A 20171-nucleotide genomic window follows, 5' to 3' on the forward strand; every position below is an offset into this window, starting at 1 on the left:
CCCCCTTTTCAGGTAAGGGAGAGAAGGGGAAGGTTGAGAGACAAGCTGTGGCGGGGTAGTGGCAGCAGCAGGAAAGAAAGGCTTCCCCTGGGTGGAAAGATGTCTCCCCTCTCTATAGGGAAAGAAACTAAGGTAACATCTGCCTGGGAGAAGAAGTGTTAACCAACTAGGTGCCAATGTAGTAGGGCAACACCCTGGAGAGGGAGCAGGGAAAAGTATTTATGATTGTTTTGTGAGTTTGGGTTTTTTGTTTTTGTTTTTTTCTTAAGAGAACTTCTTGGGCTTACCTTGAGGCCCACCATGTAAATAAGGGAAAAATAAAACAGAGTGAAGCAAAAAACCTTCTGGAGTCAGACTGATTTTCTCCAGGCCCCCCCCACCGCCCAAGGCAGAAATGCTGAGATCAACTTACGGTTGAAAGTGCAAGTGACTACAGCTGCAAGGGCCCAGAGATTTCACAAGTTGAAGCACCGGGAGAGCAAAGTGCCAAGATCACAACTGTCCGACCTGATCAATCTAATATGGAAGTGGCTCCATCCCAAGAACCACAGTACAGAACAGATCCTAGCACTCTTGGTTTTGGACAGATTCTTGAGGGGACTATGAGGGTGGTTTAACCAAAATGACTCTTCCTCTAACTATGATATAGTCGCTCTCATAGAAAGGCATTTAATGGCCAGAGAGCTTTCTTGGACTACTGAAGAAGAGAAGCGTCTGACCAAGTAGCCAATCCCAGACCCAAAGGCCCGGCCACTGAAAGTTTGGGCAGAACTATGTTGGGGAGGAGGGATGCAAAAGAGCAGCCAGAGGCCGTGAAGGGATTTGGAGAACTGGTGGGAGAAGGCTGCAGTGTGACACCTAATAGCCCAAAGCAAGGGGAATAACCAAGGCTATGTGTAGATGTTATACTTGTGGGGAATTAGGACATATGGCAATGCCCTAACATTGAGGAGCCCATGCAGTGCAGTCTGGGTGATAGTGAAGATTTATACAACCTAATCCAACCTGTAGGAGTTGCTATGACCCCACATAGATATACATGGCCAGTTAGAATGAATGGTATAGAGCAGAAGTTCTCAACCTATGGTCCGTGAGGTCCATTCAGGTGGTCTGCAGATAGTTCCCTTTAAGATGCGCGCCTGGATGGCCACACACAAGAGAATGAAGGGCCACCCACCTAATTAGTGGAGCCGTGCAGGCGTGGTTCCAATAAGTAGGTGCCTGGTCCCTGGAGAAGACACACATCTAAGGTGCGGTGGTGGATTTGGGATGAGTAAGGGGTAGGTGGGAGAGGGCAATGGGGTGAGAAGAGGGGTTGGAGAGAATTTGGGACATCCAGGGCTGTGGCGGCCAGAGAAAGAGGCGACTTTCCCCAGCTCCAGGCTGCGGCTGCCGGGGAGAGATGGCCCTCCTTCCCAGCCCCAGCCTGGGGGCTGCCACGGCGGGGGAGAGAGGGCACATCCATCACATTAGAAAGGTAAGACTACTGATATTAAATATGAGTTGTGTGCTTTTATTTGTAGAAAAAAAAATTATTACTTTTTTTTTATACAACGCTTTTATACAAAGCACTTTACAATAGTTAGCTAATGGTACAAACAACATTTGGAAAGATCATTAAGTGGTCCGCCGAGACCCTCAGCAATTAAAAAAAAAAAAAAAGTTTGAGAACCACTAGTATAGAGACCATTGCTTTAGTGAACTCAGGAAGTGCAATCACGCTGGTATCTGGGAAACTGGTGGGGCAGGAGCAGCTGTCTCGAGCCAAATGCATGGGAATAACCTGTGCACATGGGGCAGTCCATTACTACTCAGCCATTCCTGTACAAATTGATGTTCAGGAAATACAAGCAGGAGTAATCCCTAAACTTCTGTATCCAGTGCTCATAGGATGAGAATTCCCAGAGTTTTGAAATCTACTCCTGTTGGAAGGATTGGAGGAAAACAGTAACCCCTCCCTTCATTTTCCCTGAATTAGCCCTGGACTTGTTTTCAGCTACTGGGAAGTCAAGGAAGACTAAACGAGAGAGGATGGCTGACAAAAGACTGGGGACCAAAATCTTGGTCCAGAATCAAAAGGTGGTGCTTGTGGGGAAGCAGTCTCATCTAGCAGGCAGGGAGGCAACTCAGATAGTGAGCGAATGTGAGGCTGAGCCCAGTTCCACTGAGACCAATCCAAGGGGCGAAATGGATTCCATTGAGTATGGACATCTTGGTCCTCATATAAGAATTTTTGGCAAAACCAAGCAAATGATTCTCTATACCACATTAGAAAAGAGATAGTTGAGGTGAATGGGATTCTGTTGGAGAGGGGAAAAAAACCCAAAGGTCCAGGGATGTACTTTGTGATAAAGAGAGACCTGCAATATAGAGTAGTCAGATTATAATTACAGGAACAAAAATTGGAGCAGCTTCTAGTACCTCAAGGACACCAAAGGGCAGTATTAGACCTAGTGCATAGTCATTTGTTCGGGGGACATTTAAGGGTGAATAATTGATGAAGGACCTATGTGCAATGTTTCAAATATGGGCCCTACAGACCTTGGTCTATCACCCACAGACTGATGGCCTCCTCAAATGCTTTAACAGAACACTGAAGAGCATGATACAGAAAGTAGTGAGGCGAAACGGAAAAAACTGGGATACCTTACAACCCTTCCTATTGTTTGTGACAAGGGAAGTACTCCAGCCATCCACTGGTTTTTCCCCATTTGAGTTGCTGTATGGTCACCACCCCAGTGCCATATTGGATATTGCCACGGAAAGCTAGGAAGAATAGCCTAACCAGGGAATGAATGTCATTGAACATGTGATGAAGATGTGGGACAGAATAGCCCAAGTCACTTACATAGTGCAGGAACATCTGGAAAGAGCACAAGAGGCCCAACAGACGTATTATAATCATCAAGTGAAGGTTCAGCCTGGGGATTGGGTAATGGTGCTGGTACCTTCAGCAGAAAGCAAGCTCTTAGCCAAATGGCAGGGTAAAAGTAAAAGAAGCTGTTGGGAAGGCTGACTATATGATTTGACAACCTGATCACCAGAAGCTGAGCAAATCTACCACCTCAATCTATTGAAGCCCTAGAAGGGCTGTGGAGCTTATATGGTCACCCTAGATATACCCTCCCCCCCGGCAATAAACCTTGGGGACAAATAAAAATATCTACTGAATTGACCCTTAACAATGAACAGAGGTAGTCAAAATGACGATGACTGGAACCATGATGTGTTCCCAGAGAAGCCAGGCAGAATCACAGAAGCTCATCACCACAGATCCCAATGTAAAGGTGAAGGTTAAACCATTTTGGATCCCAGAGACTAAAAGAAAAGAGATCAGTGTGGAAGTTAAGAAGATTTTGGAGCTGACGGTCATTCAGGAATCCCATAGCCAGTGGTCCAGACTTTGAGAAGTTCATAGTACAAATGGATGCCTCCAAGGTAGGGTTGGGGAGCGTACTTTCTCAAATGGTAGAAGAAGAAGAACCTCTGGTATTACCTGCTTGGATTGAGGTTTACCATGTCCCCCCACTTCCCCAAGTGGATGCACCGGAACAAAGAGAAAAATGCAAGAGTAATAAGATGGTTCCTACCATTATAACCCTTCCACTTCAGGATGCAATACAGGGCAGGAATCAGGCCTGGTAATGCTGATGGTCTGTCAAGGGTACACTGTTTCTCGATCCAAGTAGTCCAACCCCATTGTGTTGAGCAGGAGGTTTGGGGCTTTTTACTTTTTGCTTAAGAGAACTTCTTGGGCCTATTGTGAGGCCCATCATGTAAATAAGGAATAAAACCAGAGTGAAGTCAGTCTGATTTACTCCAGGCCCCCCACTGACCAAGGGAGAAACACTGAGGCCAATGAAGTGAAGGAGGTACCCTGCTACAATATGCACACTTGTGAATCTATCCTCTGACACTGCTGAAACCTTCTAGATAAGCAAAGCACAAGTGACTCCTCACTGAATGTTCATAGCCAAGACTATTAATGTAATGCAACAGACCCTGAGAGACAGTGTATATAGAGACATACCATTTCCTTTAAACTAATTCTCAAAAAGCTGCAAACAGTCTAAGAGACTTTCTAAATGTTAATCCTCTCCAAATAAGAATTCAAAGCCCTTTTGATATCTCACAATACTCAGAGATTTAGTTGGAACTCAGACACCACTTTTGGTAAAAATCTGAGATGCAGAATAGGTCAACATCTTACCTGTGGAATACAATGAAGTGAGGATCACTATTAAAACATATGACTCAGAAACTCTTCTTGCTGATGTTACTGCAATTAAAATACAGTCTTTAAATGGGAGGTGAAATAAAGAACACTCTCCCAAAAGCTTGAATTGTGCCTCCATTAATGCTGATAGCACCAAGATGAGTTCCCATATCAGGACAGGCTTGCTGAACAGTGGGAGGACATTTATCATTCTTTTAAGGAATCTTGAGATAGTGAGATCACTGAAAACTCAACTGCCCATTGGTACACGGTGCAGTGAAGTGTCAGAGGAAAAGCTGTAGTTCAAAATAATTCATATGGGAGCAGAATGTAATGGTGCATTATCTGCTACCAATAGTGAAAACTTTTTCCATTTCCAGAAGTAACCACCACAAAGCTAAACTTGGCAGAATGCCCCCTGAAGGAGCTATATGGGGAGCACAAGTCCAACTGACCCCACCCCTGCTGTCACTGCAAGTGTATCAGCCTAGAAGATCTGGTACTCAACCCTCCGGCTGAGGCCTTCTGTTTCTTCCCCTGTCAGTGTCTCAGCTGAAAAACAAAACTGTCCACAGTCATCAAACAAAGTTAAATAAAAACATAACGGAAACGGAAGAAAACCTATAGGCAGCGTCAGTCAGGATATCGGCCTCTCTTACTTCAGAAGGCCTTGGCAGCATCAGTTACCCCAGAGTCCACTAGGATTCCAATATAAGTCTCAGTTTCTTTCCCCTTCTTAGCACAGGGGATTCATGTTCTCCTTTCTGCAAGGATGGAGAGTTGGTTGCAGTCAGACCTCTCTGGGAGCTAAGGAGCTCAACAGACTGTTCCTTTCCCAGGGTTGCCCCATCTGAGTGGAGTCCCCTCCTTTTAATGCTTCCTCCAGTTTCTGGCATTTGTATGTGCAGAGCGGCAGAGCCATTCTAGCCCAAAGCAGCTCCTTAATCCCTTCCATGCTGGTTAACCCCATCACAGTAACATTTCAATATATATGGTTTCCTGGGCTGCATTAAAGTATTCAATACCTCTGTATAGCCAGCTGAGTCAGACTGTCAATGTCCCATGACTCAAGCAGCAAAGATGAAACAATTCCAGAATGACAATGTCTTCCTGAATCAAAGTCTGGCAACATTGGTAGATATTATGGAAGCTCCTAGATCAAGCCAAAGCCGTCAGAACAGTCAGAATAGATTTTGTTATGCCCTGTTGTATCTTTCACTACAATCATTCAGGTGAGGGAGTAATCACACTGCAGTTTCTACTCCATTCAAAAAGAAACAAGTTTTGTTACTAAGTTACTGTCCTTCCTTGCTCTGGAACAAAACTGAGGGTAACTTTGCTTTATTGCTTTTTGCAGAGAAATTTGCTGATAAATAACTACAGATCAATAGACCATAGCAGAGTCCACTCATTTTGGGTCTGTAGTCTGAGATGTAAAGTGTCTGTAAGTACATTCTTTTTGCCAGCTAAGTGAAGGACAGCAGGTTCTACCCTAAGATGCCAATATAAAGGTCTATATGGTCAAAGTGGTTTGAAGTGAAAAATTCCCTGCTTGCTCACAAAAAGCATTGCTGTCATGCATAAGTCAGCATTGGTATATTAGATATTTTAAGGCCAGAATGGGCCATTAAATCATCTATTGTGACCTCCTGTATAACACAAGCCACAGAAGTCCATACAGTTACTCCTATACTTAGCCGGATTACTTGGGTTTCACTAAAGCATATCTTCCAGAAAGGCGTGTAAGTCTTGATTTGACTTCATGAGATGCAGAATCTACCAATTCCTTTGATAGTTTGTTCCAGAGTTTAATCACCCTCACTGTTTAAAAATGAATACCATATCTCTAATCATCTGGCTTTAATGACCAGCTATTCATTTTTGTGGTGTCTTTCTCCACAAGGTTGAAGAGCTTTGTAGTGCCCAGTATTTTCTTCCAGTAAAGGTACTCAACAATTAAGTCACCTCTCCATCTTTTTGATAAAACTAAACAGATTGAGTTTCTTATGTGTCTCACTATAAGGCATGTTACAGATATGCAGTTACCTTTATCAACCAAACTTGTAATCTAATCAAAATTGAAATCAGGTTTGTTTGACAACATCTATTTTTCATCATTTTTCATTACTTATATCCCCATTCTTTAATTATGTATTGATTGAATCCTATACCAATTTTTCCATTATTTTGCTGGGATTGATGTTAGGTTAATTGGCCTATAACTACCCAGGCCATCGTGCTTGCCCTTTTTGATTATTGGCACATTAGCACTCTCCCAGTCTTCTGGAATTTCTTGTGTATTTCAAGATTTATTAAAAGTTAATATCTGTGAGCCAGAGGTATCCTCAGTCAACTCTTTCAGGACTCTTAGGTGCAATTTCTCCAGGCCTGAGGATTTTACAGTATTTATCTTTAGTAGATAGTTAGTAACTAAGGAGAATGTTAAAAAGTAAGGTTCACATTTTTGGCTGAACAGTTTGGCTTGGTACATGTTCCACTGACTGATAACTGTCAGATTTAAGAAGTGAGCCCTCCAAATTCAGATTGGATACATCAATGATGACTGATACTAATAGTGATTGAGAACTGACTCCTACCACAGAAGAGACTTGAAGGTTTTCCAGGGTGATAAATCAGAAGTAAACTGTCTACATCTAGAATTTAATTCACTGCCAACCAAGGTTGCATAGGTCTCTTCAGGGGCTGGATATAAGGTGTCATGTACATAAATAAAACAAATCAATCTTAGGGGGAAAAAAAACTCACCATGGGAAAGAGTATGGCTTGGCAAACATGCACCAATCTTTTGTCTGGATTGTATGGAACCCAGGACAATCTGGATGAAAGATATTTTCTCCCTAGTCATGGAGATTTATTGTCAGACTTAGTGACTGAAATCAACTGCATTTTCTTTCTCCCAAAATTTATATGAGTGTGAGCCTGAATCAGTTAGTGCAACCCTCACATGAACCGAACTACCTTTTGTGTTCAACCAATCCAGTTGGTTTGTTCAACTCTTTTTACAGATCAGTTACCTATGTGGTAATTCTTGCATATTAGATATACACAATATTTTAATGTTGTAGTGTGTTTTGGCATACAAATTCTTAAATAATTCAAAATTCTTAATAAAGCAGCTCTCCAATCAAGAAAAATGGATGCACATTCTTCAGTTCTTACATGATTACCAAACACAGTGGTTCCCATGCAGACACCATTGAATAATCATAATCATTTATTGTTCAACACATTCCTCATGTGAAAAAAAAAAGTCATTTTGTAAACATGACAGCTTAGTTTTCATTTATGCATTCCTGTAAGACTACTATGTCATATTTGTTCAGTTTACTTGTCAAAACAATGTATTTGCTCCTCTCAGTCTTGCATGATCTACTTGGCTTATGGGGAAAAAAGCAACCTCTGATTGTTCCATTTTCAAAGTTCATTGTTTAAAATCACCAGAACTAACAACTCCAAACAGAATTCTAAATAGTTCTTTGTTACCTGACTAAGAAGAACTTTTTAGAGAACAAACATGTATTGGTCAAACCCTAAAAAAAATAAAAAATCATCTAATCAAGGATTTTATTAAAAATGTGTTTTCAGATAAATACAAATACCAAACTAACCAAAGATGTCTTGCAAACCAGGCTATTTCCAAATTTTCACCAGCATTATACTTAATGCTATCATGCAGGTACTGTTGTGAAACTTCAGATTCTTCACATTTGTTCTACATAGTAATAACTTTCATCTTCTCTATGTTGGGGGTTAATTTGACTGTTGTTGTCTAGCAGAAATGTTATTGCCCTCCATCATGCTTCCTTTCATTATTACAATGAAATAATATCTAAAAATATAACTAATTATACAAGGATGTATGAGGCAACCTTTCTTAGAGAGCGGTGTCTGAAGACAAGTTGTCTAAGTCTCCTGTAATGCAGTAACTACACTTCTAAAATGGATAAGAAGACAAGCCATCACCACTAAAAAAGTGAATTTGTCAGTCCATTCAGTGATTACTGACAGATTTTACTATATATAAATTAGTAAAAATCATTTTCAGTTTTGTATTTTGACTAGTAGATAGTGCTAGTAATTCCTATATTTCCTATAATAAACACTCATTTTTACATACATGGTTTGTATCAAATCTACTCTAGTAGATTTTTGTATGAGTACTTGCATTTTAACATACATAGCTGCTATTACTTCTTAAGTAACAATATTCAGACATAAGATTATATTCTCACTGTGGTGTATATGATGATGCAATTAACTTATAAGGAACTGTTGGTTTATTTGATTTGGTTTAAACAAACTGATAATTAGATTAATTTGATGTTTTTATAGTAACCCACTTTCCTTTAATTTGATTTGTTTATATTTTATTTTAGATTTACATACTTTGTTTAGTTAATAAATTATACATTTGGAAATCTGTGTGGATTGATGTTTCTTCCTTAGATGCAGTACTAGGCCCTGACAAGGACCTTAGGGTGGATAACAAAGACAACTAAACAAGCCATCCAGTGGTGGTTCATTGAACTTGCCTCCCAAAGTCCTCACATTTTCAGTATATTTAATACTTTTGCCTTTCTCTATTTCCACCCATTTTTAAGACTTGAACTGATCAAAAAATGGGGACTTTTTTCTCATAGCCAAATTAATAAACTTGATCAATACACTTTTTATATACTTTTCAATAACAACTCACGTTATCTTTAAGATGTTAATCTTAAAGATTAGCTAACACATCCTGGAAAAACTAGGTATAAACATTTTTATGTCTTCTGTATTTAGCATTCCTATTTTGTTTATAAATATTTGCCAAGAAAATGCATGATGACAGACTATTGTTTTGGTTTTTTTAAAATTACTACTGTACTGTATCTAATTTCTACAGCTATTTCTTTGGGGAATTCCAGTTCTTGAGTATATTTGGCAGGTCTACCTTCAGGAAGCTGAATGATTTCCCCAGCGGATTGTGCTGTGCTGCAAATAACTGTACTTGTTTTCAGATACGATACTTGAATAATGCAACCTTTAATTTTCTGAAACAGACAAAGGACACCCAAAAATTTCAGAAATATCAGGGTTCCAAAAATATGGAAAACAAGCTTCTCTGGCCAGTGGGTTTTTAAATCTTTGTACCAATTCTGGAGGATACGTCTACACTGGTATAAAAGACCCATAGCACAGTGACGGCTTGCCCGGGTCAGCTGATGTGAGCACATGGGGCTCGGGCTGCAGAGTTAAAAATTGCTGTGTAGATGGCTAGTAGCAGAGAACTAGATTACTATTTGCATTAGCAGCTAGGACAGACTTTAACCTTCTCCTTAGCCACACTTATTTAAATAAAAATGTTTGATCAGAAGCCTGTCCAATGGATACCTACAAGTTTTAGTTAAGTAATTCCTTATAGATGGACATTACTGGATGTCATATGAAGCCACAGAGAAACTGGAGGAAGATGGGGGAGTAAGGATGCCATGCTCTCTAAGTATGACCCTAAGGAAACAAGAATCCCTGTTTTTAGAGTTTTAGGATTACAAGATTTAATTAGGTAACCAAAGAAATACAGAGGAAAGGAGTGATGCTGGATACAAAACAGGATGACCCTCCAAGGAGTTCCACACCACCCCAGATGTTTCAATCAGGATTATGAAGGCACAGCAAGTAAATAATACTTGTTTTTCAATGCTGAAGAAGCCCTTTGGACTTTTTGGAAGTGTAGACAAGTACCTTCTCTCAACAGACCATGAAGCAAATAGACGCTAAGGTAGGGTTACCATATTTAAAAAAAAAACAAAAAGAGGACACTCCATGGGGCCCCTTCCCCAAAGTCCCCACCCTAACTCCGCCCCCTCCCCTGAACGCTTCGCATCCCCCCGCTCCTTCCCTGCTTCCCGTGAATCAAATGTTCACAGGAAGCCTGAAACAGGCAGGCAGCAGGTAAGCTGGGGCTGGGGGGCACGAGGAGGCGCGGCCCAGTCCGGCCCCTCCCGGCCGAGCGGCTCCGGCCCCGGTGACTTCAGCTCGGCTTGGGCCCCGGGGCACCGGCCCTGGCGCTGGCCGGCAGCTGAACACCCCCAACCCTGGTCCCAGCGGCTCCGGCCCGGTTCGGCTCGGGCCCCGGTTCTGGCCGAGTGGCTCCGGCCTGGTCGAGCAGCGCCAGGCGAGCACCCTCAGCCCCGGTCCCAGCGGCTCTGGCCTGGCTCAGCTCGGGCCCTGCTTCCGGCCGAGCGGCGCCGGCCGGCGGCTGAGCACCACCGGCCCCAGCGGCTCCGGCCCCATGACCCCTCCCTATTTTCCCGGACATGCCCGGCTTTTTGGAATTTCCTCCCGGACGGGGATTTGAGGACCAAAAAGCCGGACATGTCCAGGAAAATCCGGATGGATGGTAACCCTACACTATGGTATATCAAAGGGCCTCTGTAGAAACCAATGAAACAGTGTAGGAACTCTCCCCCCCAACCGGTTTTGTTTTCAGTTTTTCCTTTGTATTTTCTTGAGACAATGGCTACAAAAATGCAGACTCCTGTATTTTTCCTGTAAGGTTTACTCTTATTTAAAATTCAAGGTAAAAATGCCATGTTTTCCACCTTTCAAAAATTAGGTGGAAATGTGAATTGCCTCCATGTTGTTTGCAAGCAGTGCAAAACTCCCACAGCTTTATTATTTTTTCTATTAAATACTTTAAGTCAAAAATCTTTTAAAATGTCATTTTCAAGTGTATAATTCATAATTTATGAGACTTGTTGATTGATATTCTACCAGATTGGAGACCACTGGTCTAGATAATACTTAGTCCTGCCATGAATGCAGGAGACTGGACTAGATGACCTCTTGAGGTCCTTTCCAGTCCTATAATTCTATAGGTTCTAAAACAAAAACACTAGAGAAATGTTTGCATCAATAGCATTTATTAGTCTCGTTAATGAATCAAAAAATCAAGCATCAATCAAAATTGTGCAGTGTTGTTTAACTCTGCCCGTTTTATTTTTAATTCAACAACCAAGTTTGAACTTCAGCTGTAATTTCTTCAAAAACCTATGTTCAAAAGTCTGAAATTTAGTGAGATGTAAGGCACCATAACTATAGTTCAGACTGTAAAAGGTCTAATCCAGACTTATACTGAGACAGACGGTGAAGTTAACTTCTCACATTCTGGTAATGGTCTTAAAGGTTAAGAAATATTTCTTAATTATTTAAAAAAAACGTGACTAGTACTGACTAGAAAGTTGAAAGTATTTTTTTTAAAAACCAGAATGACTGATTAAAACAAAAAAGATGCCAAAGCCATTATAGCTTTTCTTTAGTTATGTGGAAAATTAATTTCAGTCATCTCCTTTTGTCATGGAACTCTAATGTTACATTTCTTCTTTTGATTTGCTCCCATTGGTTTAATTTCCCCAATGGCCAAGGGTTTTGTACTTAACTTGTGCAGTCTCATATAATGTACTATTTCCTCTTAAATTGATATTTGCACTATACATTTTTACCCTTACTCTGTGTAATTTCTTAAACCCATTTTCATTATTTTTTGTTTTAAAATATTTACTTAAAGCATAGCTCATTTTTTTCTCCTGCACTGAGAATTCAAACTGTTACAATCTGTAAATATTTTTTCCCTTTTTTAATCTTTTAACACATCAAATTATTTTTAACTTCCAGAAATTGTTCTGTCAAGGAGGAATACTTGATCATTAGAACTAATTCACCTTTCAGCGACACTTTAGATTTTCAGGACCAAAAGATCAGATTAAACTTTTTTATGGCTCCATAGTTGAGGTTGTGTTGAGATATGCACTTAAAGCAGGAATAAAATCTTTTTGTTTCACACTTTAAAGACTGAATTTAGTCTCCAAATTTCACACAATACCTCTTGGGAGGATAAGTGAATTTTCCACTATAATTTTTGGTAAAAGATTTACTAACTTTGACAGAGGAATCATTTTAAAATTATCTTTCTTTTTAATTTTTTCCTTTGAGTCTCAGTTTTTTCGCAGTCCCTCTAATTAAAGAACTGTAGTCACCAAACTCCAAACTTCACACACAAACATTTTCATGCAATGCGACTGATTGGACAATTTTGCCCTTAAAGCATATTTAATCATAACCTAAATTAGCTATGTTGATAGATATGCCAGTTACTTCTGACCTCTCATAATGTTAAGTTTGCCTACAAGTCTGACTAGCTATGTTCTTCACGTGCAACCACAACACTCCTGAATATGCCCTTTTCTTTGGTTTGTTTCTAATGCTAGCTCTCCCAATTTGTTCTGGGTTTTGACCAGCACCCTTTTTAAAGGCCCAAGAAGAACTTTTCCCACATTGCAAAATAGCAGCTAGCATTGTAGGGTTTTGTCTTCCTCAGAGCATCTAGGAGGTTTATCTAGGGAGCAGGAATTATATTATTGATATTTGTCAGAACCAGACACTGGCTGGGTGGCATCTAGCTGGATCTTTGCTGTGCATTGCATTGTGAGAGAAGTGTTCCAATGTCCTGTGTAGAAAGAGGGATCCTTCATTTAAACTAAGGCTGTCAAGCAATTAAAAAATTAATCACTATTAATCGCACTGTTAAACAAGAATAGAATACCATTTATTTACATATTTTGGATGTTTTCTACGTTTTCAAATATACTGATTTCAATTACAACACAGAACACAAAGTGTACAGTGCTCACTTTATATTTATTTTTTATTCCAAGTATTTGCACTGTGAAAAATACTATTTATTTTGTTTTTAATTGACCTAATCCAAGTCCTGTAGTGCAATCTCTTTATCATGAAAGTTGAATTTACAAATGTAGAATTATGCAAAAAAAAAAACAAAAAAAACCCCACTTCATTCAAAAATAAAACAATGTAAAATTTTAGAGCCTGCAAGTGGACTCATTCCTACTTTTTGTTCAGCCAATTGCTCAGACAAACAAGTTTGTTTACATTTGCAGGAGATAATGCTGCCCGCTTCTTGTTTACAAAGTCACTGGAAAGTGAGAACAGGCGTTCTCATGGCACTGTTGTAGCCGGCGTCGCAAAATATTTACGTGCCAGATGCACTGAAGATTCATATGTCCCTTCATGCTTCAACCACCACTCCAGGGGACATGCGTCCATGCTGATGACAGGTTCTGCTCTGTAACAATCCAAAGCAGTGTGGACTGACACATGTTCATTTTCCTTCTCTGAGTCAGATGCCACCAGCAGAAGGTTGATTTTCTTTTTTGGTGGTTCAGGTTCTGTAGCTTCTGCATCGGAGTTTCTCTCTTTTAAGACTTCAGGATTTGGAGACACTTCAGATTCTTAAACCTTGGGTCGAGTACTGTAGCTATCTGTAAAAATCTCATATTGGTACCTTCTTTGCGTTTTGTGAAATCTGCAATGAAAGTGTTCTTAAAATGAACAACATGTGCTGGGTAATCATCTGAGACTGCTATAACATGAAATGTATGGCAGAAAGCAGGTAAAACAAAGCAGGGGACATACAATTCTCCCCCAAGGAGTTCAGTCACAAATTTAATTAACAAATTTTTTTTTAAACAAGTGTCATCAGCATGGAAACGTCCTCTGGAATGGTGGCCGAAGCATGACGGGGCATATAAATGTTTAGCATATCTGGTATGTAAATACCTTGCAATGCCGGCTACAAAAGTGCCATGGAAATGCCTGTTCTCACTTTCTGGTTTCACTGTAAATAAGAAGAGGGCAGCATTATCTCCTGTAAATGTAAACAAACTTTTTTGTCTTAGCGGTTGGCTGAACAAGAAGTAGGACTGAGTGGACTTGTAGGCTCTTAAGTTTTACATTGTTTTGTTTTTGAGTATACTTATGTAACAAAAAAACCCTACATTTGTAAGTTGCACTTTCACGACAGAGATTGCACTACTTGTATGAGGTGAATTGAAAAAATACTATTTCTTTTGTTTATCTTTTACAGTGCAAGTATTTGTAATCAAGAATAATATCCACTTTGATTTCAGTTAGAACACAGAATATAATGTATATGAAAATGTAGAAAAACATCCAAAATATTTAATAAATTTCAATTGGTATTCTATTGTTTAACAGTGCGATTAAAACTGCGATTAATCGCGATTAATTTTTTTTAGTTAAATCGCGTGAGTGAACTGTGATTAATCGACAGCCCTAATTTAAACCCTTTTGTTTCATAAATAAAGATGTGGAGGAATCTGGGGCCTTCCTGGTCTGGATCCCATGGTGGATATTGCAGGAGGAGGTTGCCAGTAGCCTTCTCTTAAAAACTGATCTGCCTTTGCAGTTGCGTCTGAGTTGTGTGTGTGTGTTTTGTAAACTACACATGATTTATCTTGCTGGATAGTTTGTTTGGGGAGGAGACACATATACTATTCATGCACTAGTTGTGTTATGCTGTATTTAATAAAATATATGGCTTTTGCTCTAACCCCATTTTTGTGTGTGGGCCAATAGTTGTCAGTTTGAAGAATGATCAGACCCAGTACATTCATTTGAAAAATGGATCTCCGATGCCCTTCCACAGATGACCTTTCATAGATTTACTACAAAAGACGTTCCAAGAAACACTCTGAGCCAAATCCTAATTCCATTGATGTAAGTGGGAGTTTTGCCATTAACTTAAATGGGAACAGTATTTGGCATTATATAGAACAATCTTCAAAAAGAACTGGTGAAAGCCTTATGACACTGAAAAGAAGACTGAGCAAAGCACTAGAAGTACACTGCAAGGAACAATCCTAAATTGGCAAGAGAAGGGATTAAGTATCCTAAAAAACATCTTTCCCTTCTCTATTTTCTATTATTCTACAACTTCTGGAAGAGAATAAAGTAAATTGTAAATTAATTTTTAAATTTTCTGACTTCTGAGACAAGGACTAGGTTATTAATGCTACACACAATAAACTGCAGATGAATAATAGGGCAGATTACAATGATGTGAAATGTCATTCCGATAGTGCAGGCAAAAAACTGGGATTTCCTGATTCTCCAAAAAAATCATCATCATGGTGGCAGCCTCAACATTGTACAAAGCTAAATTAAAAGAAGGGCAACAAAAAAGCTTTTTTTTTGTTTAAAAAAAAAGCAGTGGGGGAGGGAAACAAGAATCAAATTAGGACACTTAAAAACCTTTGCAGTACCTTGCAAGTCCCAGAAATCTTTGTACTGTTTCTCTTTGGTTGGAGAGGATGAAGCTTTTAAGGCCTGACTCTTGCTGATGAGTAGCCAGACCTGGCTCTCCTCCAACATGCACTCAAAGTAGGTGGTTTCATCCTTTACTATTTTACATTAGCTGCGTTTGCTGTCAACCCAGCTTCTTCCAGGGATTGGAAGATGGCAGCTATTTGATTTAGTGGGCCTCCTAGTCTGAGCTATAAATGACCAAGTCATCAAGGTAAGCTGAGGCCTACTGGCCATGTGGCCGGAGGACCTGGTCCATCAATCACTGAAATGTTGTGGGCACTCCATGAAGACCAAAAAGCATGTTCCTAATTTGATACAACCCATAAGGAGTTGAGAAGGCAGTCTTTTCATGGGATACTGGCATAATAGGGATTATTATGCTGAATATCACAATCCCCTTGTGAGATTCAGCATAGTAATGTACTTGGCCTCACTCATATAGTCTAGTAGTTTATCTACGGTGAGCATAGGGTATCCATCAATTTTAGAGATGTCATTGACTTTCCTAAAATTGATGCAGAACAGGGTAGTGCCATTTGGTTTGGGTATCAGTACAATAGGGCTTCTCCACTCGCTATGGGATTCTTCAATAACTCCAAGCTCCAACATGGTTTGGAGTTCCTGCTTTACAAGGGAGGAAAACCAGTCGTTGCTATTCAACTAAGGGAGAATTGTTACTAGGGTGGACATGTGTAATCTCATACATCTGATTATGGTGCTGGCAGACCAGGTCATGCTGGAATATATTCAGGTCAATTCACTTGTGTGTTAATATAAATCAAAGTAATGATTAGATGTAAAAGAATATACTGGGTGTTTAAACTTCATGAATATGAATGGGACATTATTTGCTCTTAAACAGTTTCTGTTATAATGTAATAGTAAAAATTTACATTGTGTATACCTCTGTTACTAAATAAACCATCAAAGAAATATTGTGAAATGCTATTGAACGATTTAAGGACTTTAAACAGAAAATACTAATTTCAAAGCAAGTGGCCATAATTTATGATGGTTGGAGATCAAAAGACTAAGTGCATTCCTCACTCACCACCATCAAAAGAAAATCCCACATCGGTAGAGATACTGTCAGTTTGCTTTCTTTGTGAAGAAACTATAAAATATGGATTGAAAGAAAGATCCTTTATCTCTGAACTGTTTGGACTCTTACAAGGAAGTGTACTAGATGCAAAGCAGAGATGCCAAGAAACAATATGGGTACCCTGAAAGACTTTTGGGAAACTGGCAATTTACTACATCGCTGCTGCCATTTGGAATTACAAATGGTGACTCACCTGTTAATTTATTTTACCTGCTTTAACCTCTGAATAACTCTCATTTCCCTTTCTTAGCTAATAAACCTATAATATTAGCTACCAGCCTTGTCTTTGGTATAAGATCTGGTACCAATTTATCTGGGGTAAGTGACTGGTCTCTTGGGACTAGGAGCAACCTGATGTGGTATGATTTTTTTCGTTTAAATGACCTTTTAGTTCAGCTTGTTTAAGTGGCAAGACAGACTGGAGAGTCTAAGGGGACGGTCTGTGACTCCATGGTAAGACTGGTATAGTGATCCAGGAGTTCACATGTATTACTGGCTTGGTGAAATTTAATTCTAGAACACACCACCAACTTGGAATATCTGCCCTGTTTTATGACAGTCTTCCCTGACGTAGGAGCCACTCCAGATAGCGTGACACTGATGTACTTGTTGAGACCTCAGAGGTCAAGTACAGTCTCAGACCTCCTTTGGACTTGGGGATCAGAAATTGAACTTCTTTCCCCAGTGTTAAAGGGGAACTACTGCTATGGCCCCTAAAGTGTGTAGAGTCTGAAGCTCTTGAAGAAGCAGTGATTCATGAGATGGGTCCCTGAAAAGGTATGGGGTCAGAGGGGGGGATGGTTAGGAACTGGATAGAGTATCCCAGTCCCACAGTGCTTATGACCCATTTGTCGTCCCAATCATTGTAGAAGTGGGACAGCCTGTCCCCAGGGCAGGGTGGATCAGGGAATATAACTGAAAGATTTCTGATAACTGGAATGATGACCGCAAGATAGGAGTCAGATTGGCTTTTTGCCAAAGTTGATTGGTGATAAGTTGGCTAGTTAGAGGTGGAACCAGAGGATCTTCTCTTCTGTGGTTTATGCTTCCTATTTAAAGTCTTGCTGCCTAGAAGGATAAACTGATTGTCTGAAATACTGCTGGGAGTACTCACGTCCCCTGTAATGCTGTCTTCTTGATTACTAGAGTATAAGCTCCCAATGAAAGTATCATAGCTCAAGAATCTTTAACAGAATGTAGGGTTTCGTTGTTCTTTTAAAAAAACAGGAACCACCCATCAAAAGGGAGGTCTTCTGTATTCTGTTGGACATTGGGAGTTATACCAGAGTTCTGTAGCCAAGCAACTCTTCTTATTGTTATAGCTGAGGCCATCATCCTGGATGAAGCATTTGCTACACCGAGCACTGATTGTAGTGATGACTTAACCAGGAATACCTTAAACTCCTCCTTGGCATCCTCTGGTAACTCATCGGTAAATTTGGACATTTATCTAAGTAAGATTTTGTAAGTTGCTTTGCAAAGTGCCTCCTAATTAGTTATGCACTTTTGTAGTGATGAGATAGAATAAATCCCCCCCACATAAAATCCAGTCTCTTTTTCTTTGGGAGTTGACTTGTAGCTTCCCCGTCACAAACTCTCACTTGCAGCATTACAACAAGAGGAGCTAGATGGGAGTAGAAACATTCTTGCATAGCTACATAGTACTACTTGCCCATATGCTTTGATCTGGGAGGCAAGGAAGCTGGAATGTGCCACAAGGACTTTACAGGGTTCAGAAGATATTTGTTTATACAGAGGGCGGAGGCCTGAAGACTGTCCAACAATTTATGGGTATTCTCTTGGACAAACTCAGCCTGGATGCCCAAGGTTGTAGCCATTCTCCTTAGGAGGTCTTAATGAGACTTAAAGTCTTCAGGAATAGGAGAAGATGAATCCAGGATAGTGGAATCATCTGGTGAGGAGGATGACAGAGGAAATGGAACATGTGGACCCTTCTGAGGGCAAGGATTGTTCCTGTGCTAGTAAGTTGCTCTGCTGTATTAGTGATTCTGTAGGAGCTATGTCAGTTTGTATCTCCAATGTAGATGGGTCAGAAGTTGGGACAATGGAAGGATTAGGTGACCTTGCCCTAGATGGAGTCAATGATCGGGATCTTGAAGAGTGGGAGGCACCCCAAGCATTCCCGGGAGATGACTGAAGAAATGAATAGTGTACAAGAGGCAAGTATGTGCTGGACCAAGAAATCCTGTTCCTGCTGTGGGAACAGTGTCAGTCTTGGTGTTGATGCCGCTCCTCCAGAGGCAGTCTAGAAAACTTCCATGATCGATACCTGGAAAGGTATGGAGAGGTAGAAGAAGATTCCAAACCTGACTGTGAGGAAGCCTCCAAATAATCCATAGGCAGTGGAGAAGCCAGACCTGCAGGGGCTACCAATCATCATGTTTGCCCAAAGTCCAGTGAGAAGACAGCATTGGTACCAAAGTCAGTATGGTAATAAGTGCCAAAGATACCACACAGGATGTTGAGACCACACTAAAAGCCATTACCGAAAAGGCCATCAGTACTGATGCAGAGGTCCGTGCCCTGTTCAAAAAAATGGCTCAGTACTGAAGGCTGAGATCGATGCTATCATTGGGGCTGAAGACAGTATCAGTAATAAAGAAGAGTGGCTCAGTGCTGACGATGGGACTGGAGTCACCTCTTTACCAGGCTATGTAATTAGTACTGAGGAAGACACCAGTAACATTGCATAGTCCAGAGCAATCAACTTGGACAGGCGCAGGACTGCATAGGTACTTCCACAACTTAGGACTCCTATATCAGAGGAGAGCCCAGAATGGAAAGGCAGAGTAAATCAGCTGCTGCCTCATGTGACTGTGGGGTCAATCAGTACCAAAACTGATGCTGTTCACACTGGATTCAATCTACATCCTGTTGATGGTACTGGAGTCAAAAATATGGTACTCATCTGGTGTTTTCAGCTCAGTACTGGGAAAAGGGTAGATGGCCCTGCTCTGTCTTGGGCAGTTGAGAAGTTTCTGTATTCCTCTTAGAAGAAAAGGAAGAATCTTTCTGAGCCCTGGAATAGCTCCAAGCAATTTTGTGAGTTCTCTTCCTCAGAGGTCCAGGGGTAGGAGAGCAGTCCCTTTTTCTCTGCAGATAAGAATGTGAGTCTAACAGGAACCAGTCCCAGTTCTGGTAGTTTAGGGGCTGGATGATCTGTGAAAAGATCTCAGAGCTGAAGTGGGCCTCATGGCTTGTTCCATCAGGTATTTCTTGAGGAGTAGGTCTCTGGCAACTTGAATTCTCTTTTTGAACAAGCAGCAGAGACTGCACTTTTCTTTAATGTGCCCTTCTCCTAGGCACAAGTCAGAGTGTGGCGGTCACTATTCAGGGTAGCCACTCCAAAGGATAGTGAGTGCTTAAAGCCTGGTGATGTCATATCGGTTTACTCAACTAAAAAACAATTAATTAAACTACTAAACCTAACTAACTTTAAACTAACTAACTAAAGCATACTACTAAGCTAATACCAACTATTTACAAAGCACACAAAGAAATCTTGCTGTAATACAGTAACAGTGAGGAAAAACCACACGGGGTGCTCTGGCTCAGGCTTTAAGTGGTGAGAAGGAACTGGGGGGTGGGGGAGATCAGGGTAGTGCTACCCTTAAATAGCCTCAGCAGGGGAAATGAGAAACATAG

At 40.5% G+C, this 20171-nt stretch overlaps 1 protein-coding gene across 6 annotated transcripts in view; it reads right to left on the minus strand.

The window, feature by feature from the left end:
- The window catches only part of KIAA0825 (KIAA0825 ortholog), a 406249-nt gene that overhangs the window by 336987 nt on the left and 49091 nt on the right, over positions 1 to 20171 (minus strand). The gene's annotated exons all lie outside the window — the stretch shown is intronic.

Source organism: Trachemys scripta, chromosome 6 (genome assembly GCF_013100865.1).
Source record: "Trachemys scripta elegans isolate TJP31775 chromosome 6, CAS_Tse_1.0, whole genome shotgun sequence".
Taxonomy (NCBI): Eukaryota; Metazoa; Chordata; order Testudines; family Emydidae; genus Trachemys; species Trachemys scripta.